This window comes from Chiloscyllium plagiosum, unplaced genomic scaffold, assembly GCF_037043375.1.
Source record: "Chiloscyllium plagiosum isolate Xiang-an unplaced genomic scaffold, Cpla_swu_hap1 HiC_scaffold_3, whole genome shotgun sequence".
Lineage (NCBI taxonomy): Eukaryota > Metazoa > Chordata > Chondrichthyes > Orectolobiformes > Hemiscylliidae > Chiloscyllium > Chiloscyllium plagiosum.
In genome coordinates, this window is record NW_028270141.1 from 123151623 (window position 1) to 123164122 (window position 12500).

The window sequence follows — 12500 nt, forward strand, 5'->3', positions numbered from 1 at the left end:
GCCTGCCGCCAGAGTGTCCAATCCTTTGATCATCTTATATGTCTCAACCAGATCCCCTCTCAGTCTTCTAAACTCAAGGGTACACAAGCCCAGTCGCTCCAGTCTTTCAGTGTAAGGTAATCCCGCCATTCCAGGAATTGACCTCGTGAACCTACGCTGCATTCCCTCAATAGCCAGAATGTCTCTCCTCAAATTTGGAGACCAGAACTGCACACAGTACTCCAGGTGTGGTCTCACCAGGGCCCTGTACAGCTGCAGAAGGACCTCTTTGCTTCTATACTCAATCCCTCTTGTTATGAAGGCCAGCATGCTATTAGCCTTCTTCACTACCTGCTGTACCTGCATGCTTACCTTCATTGAGTGGTGTACAAGAACCCCCAGATCTCTCTGTACTGCCCCTTTACCTAAATTGATTCCACTTAGGTGGTAATCTGCCTTCCTGTTCTTGCCACCAAAGTGGATAAGGATCCATTTATCCACGTGAAAGTGCATCTGCCATGCATCTGAGCACTCACCTAACTTGTCCAGGTCACCCTGTAATCTCCTAACATCCTCATCACATTTCACCCTGCCACCCAGCTGATGAAATTTGCGAATGTTATTGCTAATACCATCTTGTATATCCTGAAGATAGATTGTAAAAAGCTGCGGTCCCAGTACTGATCGGTGCGGTACCCCACTGGTCAGTGCCCGGCATTCCGAAATGGAGGGGTGGAGGAGTGTGGAAGGATGAGAGAATGCAGGCTGCGGCCCTATGAAGCAGGGGGAGGGCTTGCAGTTGGCCTGTGTGGGGATGTGGGAGACTACAGGAGCCTGGTGGGCAAGGGCTGGCTGAAAGGCAGCTGGAGGGACGGAGGGAGGGAAGCACGCACGGAGGAGGAAGAGCAAAGAGAAAAGAGAAAAAAAAGCCAAAGGGGATAAAGAGAAAGAGCAAGAAAGAAAATGTGGCTGGCCAGCACGCCTTGAAGTAGGGAGAAAAGGCAGGGGCCAGCGCCTACGGCCATGCTAGTCTGAAAACGCCCGATCTCGTCTGATCTCGGAAGCTAAGCAGACTCAGGCCTGGTTAGTACTTGGATGGGAGACCGCCTGGGAATACCAGGTGCAGTAGGCTTTTTCCGCCAGCAGTGGCTGCTCAAGTCACCCCTCTGCACTTGTCTTGTGCCAGGCAATGGAGCGGCAGGTTATTTTTGCTGCTGCTGCTGTGCCTGGCATCAGTCTCCTGCAGGCACGAGACACGGAGGGGAGGAGAGCGGAGCGCTGCCAAAATCAGCAAGAAAGGCGGAAAGAAAGGGATTGGGGCTGCACGCTGTCTGCGGGTGGCAGTCAGGAAAGGCGGACAATAGACAATAGGTGCAGGAGTTGGCCATTCTGCCCTTCCAGCCTGCACCACCATTCAATATGATCATGGCTGATCATCCTTAATCAGTATCCTGTTCCTGCCTTATCTCCATAACCCTTGATTCCACTATCCTTGAGAGCTCTATCCAACTCTTTCTTAAATGAATCCAGAGACTGGGCCTCCACTGCCCTCTGGGGCAGAGCATTCCACACAGCCACCACTCTCTGGGTGAAGAAGTTTCTCCTCATCTCTGTCCTAAATGGTCTACCCCGTATTTTTAAGCTGTGTCCTCTGTTTCGGCACTCACCCCGCAGCGGAAACATGTTGCCTGCCGCCAGAGTGTCCAATCCTTTGATCATCTTATATGTCTCAACCAGATCCCCTCTCAGTCTTCTAAACTCAAGGGTACACAAGCCCAGTCGCTCCAGTCTTTCAGTGTAAGGTAATCCCGCCATTCCAGGAATTGACCTCGTGAACCTACGCTGCATTCCCTCAATAGCCAGAATGTCTCTCCTCAAATTTGGAGACCAGAACTGCACACAGTACTCCAGGTGTGGTCTCACCAGGGCCCTGTACAGCTGCAGAAGGACCTCTTTGCTTCTATACTCAATCCCTCTTGTTATGAAGGCCAGCATGCTATTAGCCTTCTTCACTACCTGCTGTACCTGCATGCTTACCTTCATTGAGTGGTGTACAAGAACCCCCAGATCTCTCTGTACTGCCCCTTTACCTAAATTGATTCCACTTAGGTGGTAATCTGCCTTCCTGTTCTTGCCACCAAAGTGGATAAGGATCCATTTATCCACGTGAAAGTGCATCTGCCATGCATCTGAGCACTCACCTAACTTGTCCAGGTCACCCTGTAATCTCCTAACATCCTCATCACATTTCACCCTGCCACCCAGCTGATGAAATTTGCGAATGTTATTGCTAATACCATCTTGTATATCCTGAAGATAGATTGTAAAAAGCTGCGGTCCCAGTACTGATCCGTGCGGTACCCCACTGGTCAGTGCCCGGCATTCCGAAATGGAGGGGTGGAGGAGTGTGGAAGGATGAGAGAATGCAGGCTGCGGCCCTATGAAGCAGGGGGAGGGCTTGCAGTTGGCCTGTGTGGGGATGTGGGAGACTACAGGAGCCTGGTGGGCAAGGGCTGGCTGAAAGGCAGCTGGAGGGACGGAGGGAGGGAAGCACGCACGGAGGAGGAAGAGCAAAGAGAAAAGAGAAAAAAAAGCCAAAGGGGATAAAGAGAAAGAGCAAGAAAGAAAATGTGGCTGGCCAGCACGCCTTGAAGTAGGGAGAAAAGGCAGGGGCCAGCGCCTACGGCCATACTAGTCTGAAAACGCCCGATCTCGTCTGATCTCGGAAGCTAAGCAGACTCAGGCCTGGTTAGTACTTGGATGGGAGACCGCCTGGGAATACCAGGTGCAGTAGGCTTTTTCCGCCAGCAGTGGCTGCTCAAGTCACCCCTCTGCACTTGTCTTGTGCCAGGCAATGGAGCGGCAGGTTATTTTTGCTGCTGCTGCTGTGCCTGGCATCAGTCTCCTGCAGGCACGAGACACGGAGGGGAGGAGAGCGGAGCGCTGCCAAAATCAGCAAGAAAGGCGGAAAGAAAGGGATTGGGGCTGCACGCTGTCTGCGGGTGGCAGTCAGGAAAGGCGGACAATAGACAATAGGTGCAGGAGTTGGCCATTCTGCCCTTCCAGCCTGCACCACCATTCAATATGATCATGGCTGATCATCCTTAATCAGTATCCTGTTCCTGCCTTATCTCCATAACCCTTGATTCCACTATCCTTGAGAGCTCTATCCAACTCTTTCTTAAATGAATCCAGAGACTGGGCCTCCACTGCCCTCTGGGGCAGAGCATTCCACACAGCCACCACTCTCTGGGTGAAGAAGTTTCTCCTCATCTCTGTCCTAAATGGTCTACCCCGTATTTTTAAGCTGTGTCCTCTGTTTCGGCACTCACCCCGCAGCGGAAACATGTTGCCTGCCGCCAGAGTGTCCAATCCTTTGATCATCTTATATGTCTCAACCAGATCCCCTCTCAGTCTTCTAAACTCAAGGGTACACAAGCCCAGTCGCTCCAGTCTTTCAGTGTAAGGTAATCCCGCCATTCCAGGAATTGACCTCGTGAACCTACGCTGCATTCCCTCAATAGCCAGAATGTCTCTCCTCAAATTTGGAGACCAGAACTGCACACAGTACTCCAGGTGTGGTCTCACCAGGGCCCTGTACAGCTGCAGAAGGACCTCTTTGCTTCTATACTCAATCCCTCTTGTTATGAAGGCCAGCATGCTATTAGCCTTCTTCACTACCTGCTGTACCTGCATGCTTACCTTCATTGAGTGGTGTACAAGAACCCCCAGATCTCTCTGTACTGCCCCTTTACCTAAATTGATTCCACTTAGGTGGTAATCTGCCTTCCTGTTCTTGCCACCAAAGTGGATAAGGATCCATTTATCCACGTGAAAGTGCATCTGCCATGCATCTGAGCACTCACCTAACTTGTCCAGGTCACCCTGTAATCTCCTAACATCCTCATCACATTTCACCCTGCCACCCAGCTGATGAAATTTGCGAATGTTATTGCTAATACCATCTTGTATATCCTGAAGATAGATTGTAAAAAGCTGCGGTCCCAGTACTGATCCGTGCGGTACCCCACTGGTCAGTGCCTGGCATTCCGAAATGGAGGGGTGGAGGAGTGTGGAAGGATGAGAGAATGCAGGCTGCGGCCCTATGAAGCAGGGGGAGGGCTTGCAGTTGGCCTGTGTGGGGATGTGGGAGACTACAGGAGCCTGGTGGGCAAGGGCTGGCTGAAAGGCAGCTGGAGGGACGGAGGGAGGGAAGCACGCACGGAGGAGGAAGAGCAAAGAGAAAAGAGAAAAAAAAGCCAAAGGGGATAAAGAGAAAGAGCAAGAAAGAAAATGTGGCTGGCCAGCATGCCTTGAAGTAGGGAGAAAAGGCAGGGGCCAGCGCCTACGGCCATACTAGTCTGAAAACGCCCAATCTCGTCTGATCTCGGAAACTAAGCAGACTCAGGCCTGGTTAGTACTTGGATGGGAGACCGCCTGGGAATACCAGGTGCAGTAGGCTTTTTCCGCCAGCAGTGGCTGCTCAAGTCACCCCTCTGCACTTGTCTTGTGCCAGGCAATGGAGCGGCAGGTTATTTTTGCTGCTGCTGCTGCTGTGCCTGGCATCAGTCTCCTGCAGGCACGAGACACGGAGGGGAGGAGAGCGGAGCGCTGCCAAAATCAGCAAGAAAGGCGGAAAGAAAGGGATTGGGGCTGCACGCTGTCTGCGGGTGGCAGTCAGGAAAGGCGGACAATAGACAATAGGTGCAGGAGTTGGCCATTCTGCCCTTCCAGCCTGCACCACCATTCAATATGATCATGGCTGATCATCCTTAATCAGTATCCTGTTCCTGCCTTATCTCCATAACCCTTGATTCCACTATCCTTGAGAGCTCTATCCAACTCTTTCTTAAATGAATCCAGAGACTGGGCCTCCACTGCCCTCTGGGGCAGAGCATTCCACACAGCCACCACTCTCTGGGTGAAGAAGTTTCTCCTCATCTCTGTCCTAAATGGTCTACCCCGTATTTTTAAGCTGTGTCCTCTGTTTCGGCACTCACCCCGCAGCGGAAACATGTTGCCTGCCGCCAGAGTGTCCAATCCTTTGATCATCTTATATGTCTCAACCAGATCCCCTCTCAGTCTTCTAAACTCAAGGGTACACAAGCCCAGTCGCTCCAGTCTTTCAGTGTAAGGTAATCCCGCCATTCCAGGAATTGACCTCGTGAACCTACGCTGCATTCCCTCAATAGCCAGAATGTCTCTCCTCAAATTTGGAGACCAGAACTGCACACAGTACTCCAGGTGTGGTCTCACCAGGGCCCTGTACAGCTGCAGAAGGACCTCTTTGCTTCTATACTCAATCCCTCTTGTTATGAAGGCCAGCATGCTATTAGCCTTCTTCACTACCTGCTGTACCTGCATGCTTACCTTCATTGAGTGGTGTACAAGAACCCCCAGATCTCTCTGTACTGCCCCTTTACCTAAATTGATTCCACTTAGGTGGTAATCTGCCTTCCTGTTCTTGCCACCAAAGTGGATAAGGATCCATTTATCCACGTGAAAGTGCATCTGCCATGCATCTGAGCACTCACCTAACTTGTCCAGGTCACCCTGTAATCTCCTAACATCCTCATCACATTTCACCCTGCCACCCAGCTGATGAAATTTGCGAATGTTATTGCTAATACCATCTTGTATATCCTGAAGATAGATTGTAAAAAGCTGCGGTCCCAGTACTGATCCGTGCGGTACCCCACTGGTCAGTGCCCGGCATTCCGAAATGGAGGGGTGGAGGAGTGTGGAAGGATGAGAGAATGCAGGCTGCGGCCCTATGAAGCAGGGGGAGGGCTTGCAGTTGGCCTGTGTGGGGATGTGGGAGACTACAGGAGCCTGGTGGGCAAGGGCTGGCTGAAAGGCAGCTGGAGGGACGGAGGGAGGGAAGCACGCACGGAGGAGGAAGAGCAAAGAGAAAAGAGAAAAAAAAGCCAAAGGGGATAAAGAGAAAGAGCAAGAAAGAAAATGTGGCTGGCCAGCACGCCTTGAAGTAGGGAGAAAAGGCAGGGGCCAGCGCCTACGGCCATACTAGTCTGAAAACGCCCGATCTCGTCTGATCTCGGAAGCTAAGTAGACTCAGGCCTGGTTAGTACTTGGATGGGAGACCGCCTGGGAATACCAGGTGCAGTAGGCTTTTTCCGCCAGCAGTGGCTGCTCAAGTCATCCCTCTGCACTTGTCTTGTGCCAGGCAATGGAGCGGCAGGTTATTTTTGCTGCTGCTGCTGTGCCTGGCATCAGTCTCCTGCAGGCACGAGACACGGAGGGGAGGAGAGCGGAGCGCTGCCAAAATCAGCAAGAAAGGCGGAAAGAAAGGGATTGGGGCTGCACGCTGTCTGCGGGTGGCAGTCAGGAAAGGCGGACAATAGACAATAGGTGCAGGAGTTGGCCATTCTGCCCTTCCAGCCTGCACCACCATTCAATATGATCATGGCTGATCATCCTTAATCAGTATCCTGTTCCTGCCTTATCTCCATAACCCTTGATTCCACTATCCTTGAGAGCTCTATCCAACTCTTTCTTAAATGAATCCAGAGACTGGGCCTCCACTGCCCTCTGGGGCAGAGCATTCCACACAGCCACCACTCTCTGGGTGAAGAAGTTTCTCCTCATCTCTGTCCTAAATGGTCTACCCCGTATTTTTAAGCTGTGTCCTCTGTTTCGGCACTCACCCCGCAGCGGAAACATGTTGCCTGCCGCCAGAGTGTCCAATCCTTTGATCATCTTATATGTCTCAACCAGATCCCCTCTCAGTCTTCTAAACTCAAGGGTACACAAGCCCAGTCGCTCCAGTCTTTCAGTGTAAGGTAATCCCGCCATTCCAGGAATTGACCTCGTGAACCTACGCTGCATTCCCTCAATAGCCAGAATGTCTCTCCTCAAATTTGGAGACCAGAACTGCACACAGTACTCCAGGTGTGGTCTCACCAGGGCCCTGTACAGCTGCAGAAGGACCTCTTTGCTTCTATACTCAATCCCTCTTGTTATGAAGGCCAGCATGCTATTAGCCTTCTTCACTACCTGCTGTACCTGCATGCTTACCTTCATTGAGTGGTGTACAAGAACCCCCAGATCTCTCTGTACTGCCCCTTTACCTAAATTGATTCCACTTAGGTGGTAATCTGCCTTCCTGTTCTTGCCACCAAAGTGGATAAGGATCCATTTATCCACGTGAAAGTGCATCTGCCATGCATCTGAGCACTCACCTAACTTGTCCAGGTCACCCTGTAATCTCCTAACATCCTCATCACATTTCACCCTGCCACCCAGCTGATGAAATTTGCGAATGTTATTGCTAATACCATCTTGTATATCCTGAAGATAGATTGTAAAAAGCTGCGGTCCCAGTACTGATCGGTGCGGTACCCCACTGGTCAGTGCCCGGCATTCCGAAATGGAGGGGTGGAGGAGTGTGGAAGGATGAGAGAATGCAGGCTGCGGCCCTATGAAGCAGGGGGAGGGCTTGCAGTTGGCCTGTGTGGGGATGTGGGAGACTACAGGAGCCTGGTGGGCAAGGGCTGGCTGAAAGGCAGCTGGAGGGACGGAGGGAGGGAAGCACGCACGGAGGAGGAAGAGCAAAGAGAAAAGAGAAAAAAAAGCCAAAGGGGATAAAGAGAAAGAGCAAGAAAGAAAATGTGGCTGGCCAGCACGCCTTGAAGTAGGGAGAAAAGGCAGGGGCCAGCGCCTACGGCCATGCTAGTCTGAAAACGCCCGATCTCGTCTGATCTCGGAAGCTAAGCAGACTCAGGCCTGGTTAGTACTTGGATGGGAGACCGCCTGGGAATACCAGGTGCAGTAGGCTTTTTCCGCCAGCAGTGGCTGCTCAAGTCACCCCTCTGCACTTGTCTTGTGCCAGGCAATGGAGCGGCAGGTTATTTTTGCTGCTGCTGCTGTGCCTGGCATCAGTCTCCTGCAGGCACGAGACACGGAGGGGAGGAGAGCGGAGCGCTGCCAAAATCAGCAAGAAAGGCGGAAAGAAAGGGATTGGGGCTGCACGCTGTCTGCGGGTGGCAGTCAGGAAAGGCGGACAATAGACAATAGGTGCAGGAGTTGGCCATTCTGCCCTTCCAGCCTGCACCACCATTCAATATGATCATGGCTGATCATCCTTAATCAGTATCCTGTTCCTGCCTTATCTCCATAACCCTTGATTCCACTATCCTTGAGAGCTCTATCCAACTCTTTCTTAAATGAATCCAGAGACTGGGCCTCCACTGCCCTCTGGGGCAGAGCATTCCACACAGCCACCACTCTCTGGGTGAAGAAGTTTCTCCTCATCTCTGTCCTAAATGGTCTACCCCGTATTTTTAAGCTGTGTCCTCTGTTTCGGCACTCACCCCGCAGCGGAAACATGTTGCCTGCCGCCAGAGTGTCCAATCCTTTGATCATCTTATATGTCTCAACCAGATCCCCTCTCAGTCTTCTAAACTCAAGGGTACACAAGCCCAGTCGCTCCAGTCTTTCAGTGTAAGGTAATCCCGCCATTCCAGGAATTGACCTCGTGAACCTACGCTGCATTCCCTCAATAGCCAGAATGTCTCTCCTCAAATTTGGAGACCAGAACTGCACACAGTACTCCAGGTGTGGTCTCACCAGGGCCCTGTACAGCTGCAGAAGGACCTCTTTGCTTCTATACTCAATCCCTCTTGTTATGAAGGCCAGCATGCTATTAGCCTTCTTCACTACCTGCTGTACCTGCATGCTTACCTTCATTGAGTGGTGTACAAGAACCCCCAGATCTCTCTGTACTGCCCCTTTACCTAAATTGATTCCACTTAGGTGGTAATCTGCCTTCCTGTTCTTGCCACCAAAGTGGATAAGGATCCATTTATCCACGTGAAAGTGCATCTGCCATGCATCTGAGCACTCACCTAACTTGTCCAGGTCACCCTGTAATCTCCTAACATCCTCATCACATTTCACCCTGCCACCCAGCTGATGAAATTTGCGAATGTTATTGCTAATACCATCTTGTATATCCTGAAGATAGATTGTAAAAAGCTGCGGTCCCAGTACTGATCCGTGCGGTACCCCACTGGTCAGTGCCCGGCATTCCGAAATGGAGGGGTGGAGGAGTGTGGAAGGATGAGAGAATGCAGGCTGCGGCCCTATGAAGCAGGGGGAGGGCTTGCAGTTGGCCTGTGTGGGGATGTGGGAGACTACAGGAGCCTGGTGGGCAAGGGCTGGCTGAAAGGCAGCTGGAGGGACGGAGGGAGGGAAGCACGCACGGAGGAGGAAGAGCAAAGAGAAAAGAGAAAAAAAAGCCAAAGGGGATAAAGAGAAAGAGCAAGAAAGAAAATGTGGCTGGCCAGCACGCCTTGAAGTAGGGAGAAAAGGCAGGGGCCAGCGCCTACGGCCATACTAGTCTGAAAACGCCCGATCTCGTCTGATCTCGGAAGCTAAGCAGACTCAGGCCTGGTTCGTACTTGGATGGGAGACCGCCTGGGAATACCAGGTGCAGTAGGCTTTTTCCGCCAGCAGTGGCTGCTCAAGTCACCCCTCTGCACTTGTCTTGTGCCAGGCAATGGAGCGGCAGGTTATTTTTGCTGCTGCTGCTGTGCCTGGCATCAGTCTCCTGCAGGCACGAGACACGGAGGGGAGGAGAGCGGAGCGCTGCCAAAATCAGCAAGAAAGGCGGAAAGAAAGGGATTGGGGCTGCACGCTGTCTGCGGGTGGCAGTCAGGAAAGGCGGACAATAGACAATAGGTGCAGGAGTTGGCCATTCTGCCCTTCCAGCCTGCACCACCATTCAATATGATCATGGCTGATCATCCTTAATCAGTATCCTGTTCCTGCCTTATCTCCATAACCCTTGATTCCACTATCCTTGAGAACTCTATCCAACTCTTTCTTAAATGAATCCAGAGACTGGGCCTCCACTGCCCTCTGGGGCAGAGCATTCCACACAGCCACCACTCTCTGGGTGAAGAAGTTTCTCCTCATCTCTGTCCTAAATGGTCTACCCCGTATTTTTAAGCTGTGTCCTCTGTTTCGGCACTCACCCCGCAGCGGAAACATGTTGCCTGCCGCCAGAGTGTCCAATCCTTTGATCATCTTATATGTCTCAACCAGATCCCCTCTCAGTCTTCTAAACTCAAGGGTACACAAGCCCAGTCGCTCCAGTCTTTCAGTGTAAGGTAATCCCGCCATTCCAGGAATTGACCTCGTGAACCTACGCTGCATTCCCTCAATAGCCAGAATGTCTCTCCTCAAATTTGGAGACCAGAACTGCACACAGTACTCCAGGTGTGGTCTCACCAGGGCCCTGTACAGCTGCAGAAGGACCTCTTTGCTTCTATACTCAATCCCTCTTGTTATGAAGGCCAGCATGCTATTAGCCTTCTTCACTACCTGCTGTACCTGCATGCTTACCTTCATTGAGTGGTGTACAAGAACCCCCAGATCTCTCTGTACTGCCCCTTTACCTAAATTGATTCCACTTAGGTGGTAATCTGCCTTCCTGTTCTTGCCACCAAAGTGGATAAGGATCCATTTATCCACGTGAAAGTGCATCTGCCATGCATCTGAGCACTCACCTAACTTGTCCAGGTCACCCTGTAATCTCCTAACATCCTCATCACATTTCACCCTGCCACCCAGCTGATGAAATTTGCGAATGTTATTGCTAATACCATCTTGTATATCCTGAAGATAGATTGTAAAAAGCTGCGGTCCCAGTACTGATCCGTGCGGTACCCCACTGGTCAGTGCCTGGCATTCCGAAATGGAGGGGTGGAGGAGTGTGGAAGGATGAGAGAATGCAGGCTGCGGCCCTATGAAGCAGGGGGAGGGCTTGCAGTTGGCCTGTGTGGGGATGTGGGAGACTACAGGAGCCTGGTGGGCAAGGGCTGGCTGAAAGGCAGCTGGAGGGACGGAGGGAGGGAAGCACGCACGGAGGAGGAAGAGCAAAGAGAAAAGAGAAAAAAAAGCCAAAGGGGATAAAGAGAAAGAGCAAGAAAGAAAATGTGGCTGGCCAGCATGCCTTGAAGTAGGGAGAAAAGGCAGGGGCCAGCGCCTACGGCCATACTAGTCTGAAAACGCCCGATCTCGTCTGATCTCGGAAGCTAAGCCGACTCAGGCCTGGTTAGTACTTGGATGGGAGACCGCCTGGGAATACCAGGTGCAGTAGGCTTTTTCCGCCAGCAGTGGCTGCTCAAGTCACCCCTCTGCACTTGTCTTGTGCCAGGCAATGGAGCGGCAGGTTATTTTTGCTGCTGCTGCTGTGCCTGGCATCAGTCTCCTGCAGGCACGAGACACGGAAGGGAGGAGAGCGGAGCGCTGCCAAAATCAGCAAGAAAGGCGGAAAGAAAGGGATTGGGGCTGCACGCTGTCTGCGGGTGGCAGTCAGGAAAGGCAGACAATAGACAATAGGTGCAGGAGTTGGCCATTCTGCCCTTCCAGCCTGCACCACCATTCAATATGATCATGGCTGATCATCCTTAATCAGTATCCTGTTCCTGCCTTATCTCCATAACCCTTGATTCCACTATTCTTGAGAGCTCTATCCAACTCTTTCTTAAATGAATCCAGAGACTGGGCCTCCACTGCCCTCTGGGGCAGAGCATTCCACACAGCCACCACTCTCTGGGTGAAGAAGTTTCTCCTCATCTCTGTCCTAAATGGTCTACCCCGTATTTTTAAGCTGTGTCCTCTGTTTCGGCACTCACCCCGCAGCGGAAACATGTTGCCTGCCGCCAGAGTGTCCAATCCTTTGATCATCTTATATGTCTCAACCAGATCCCCTCTCAGTCTTCTAAACTCAAGGGTACACAAGCCCAGTCGCTCCAGTCTTTCAGTGTAAGGTAATCCCGCCATTCCAGGAATTGACCTCGTGAACCTACGCTGCATTCCCTCAATAGCCAGAATGTCTCTCCTCAAATTTGGAGACCAGAACTGCACACAGTACTCCAGGTGTGGTCTCACCAGGGCCCTGTACAGCTGCAGAAGGACCTCTTTGCTTCTATACTCAATCCCTCTTGTTATGAAGGCCAGCATGCTATTAGCCTTCTTCACTACCTGCTGTACCTGCATGCTTACCTTCATTGAGTGGTGTACAAGAACCCCCAGATCTCTCTGTACTGCCCCTTTACCTAAATTGATTCCACTTAGGTGGTAATCTGCCTTCCTGTTCTTGCCACCAAAGTGGATAAGGATCCATTTATCCACGTGAAAGTGCATCTGCCATGCATCTGAGCACTCACCTAACTTGTCCAGGTCACCCTGTAATCTCCTAACATCCTCATCACATTTCACCCTGCCACCCAGCTGATGAAATTTGCGAATGTTATTGCTAATACCATCTTGTATATCCTGAAGATAGATTGTAAAAAGCTGCGGTCCCAGTACTGATCCGTGCGGTACCCCACTGGTCAGTGCCTGGCATTCCGAAATGGAGGGGTGGAGGAGTGTGGAAGGATGAGAGAATGCAGGCTGCGGCCCTATGAAGCAGGGGGAGGGCTTGCAGTTGGCCTGTGTGGGGATGTGGGAGACTACAGGAGCCTGGTGGGCAAGGGCTGGCTGAAAGGCAG

At 51.7% G+C, this 12500-nt stretch overlaps 7 non-coding genes across 7 annotated transcripts; all 7 read left to right on the top strand.

The window, feature by feature from the left end:
* Positions 1 to 992: 992 nt before the first annotated feature.
* On the top strand, positions 993 to 1111 carry LOC148150838 (5S ribosomal RNA). Its single transcript, XR_015756724.1, has one exon. It is a non-coding gene; the product is annotated as a 5S ribosomal RNA (ribosomal RNA).
* Positions 1112 to 2657: 1546 nt separating this feature from the next.
* On the top strand, positions 2658 to 2776 carry LOC148150839 (5S ribosomal RNA). The gene has a single exon (XR_015756347.1). It is a non-coding gene; the product is annotated as a 5S ribosomal RNA (ribosomal RNA).
* Positions 2777 to 4322: 1546 nt separating this feature from the next.
* Positions 4323 to 4441, top strand: LOC148150840 (5S ribosomal RNA). The gene has a single exon (XR_015756340.1). It is a non-coding gene; the product is annotated as a 5S ribosomal RNA (ribosomal RNA).
* A 1549-nt stretch (positions 4442 to 5990) lies between these two features.
* LOC148150841 (5S ribosomal RNA) lies at positions 5991 to 6109 on the top strand. The gene has a single exon (XR_015755343.1). It is a non-coding gene; the product is annotated as a 5S ribosomal RNA (ribosomal RNA).
* Positions 6110 to 7655: 1546 nt separating this feature from the next.
* Positions 7656 to 7774, top strand: LOC148150842 (5S ribosomal RNA). Its single transcript, XR_015756725.1, has one exon. It is a non-coding gene; the product is annotated as a 5S ribosomal RNA (ribosomal RNA).
* Positions 7775 to 9320: 1546 nt separating this feature from the next.
* On the top strand, positions 9321 to 9439 carry LOC148150843 (5S ribosomal RNA). The gene has a single exon (XR_015755400.1). It is a non-coding gene; the product is annotated as a 5S ribosomal RNA (ribosomal RNA).
* A 1546-nt stretch (positions 9440 to 10985) lies between these two features.
* On the top strand, positions 10986 to 11104 carry LOC148150844 (5S ribosomal RNA). Its single transcript, XR_015755559.1, has one exon. It is a non-coding gene; the product is annotated as a 5S ribosomal RNA (ribosomal RNA).
* The last annotated feature ends 1396 nt before the right edge of the window (positions 11105 to 12500 follow it).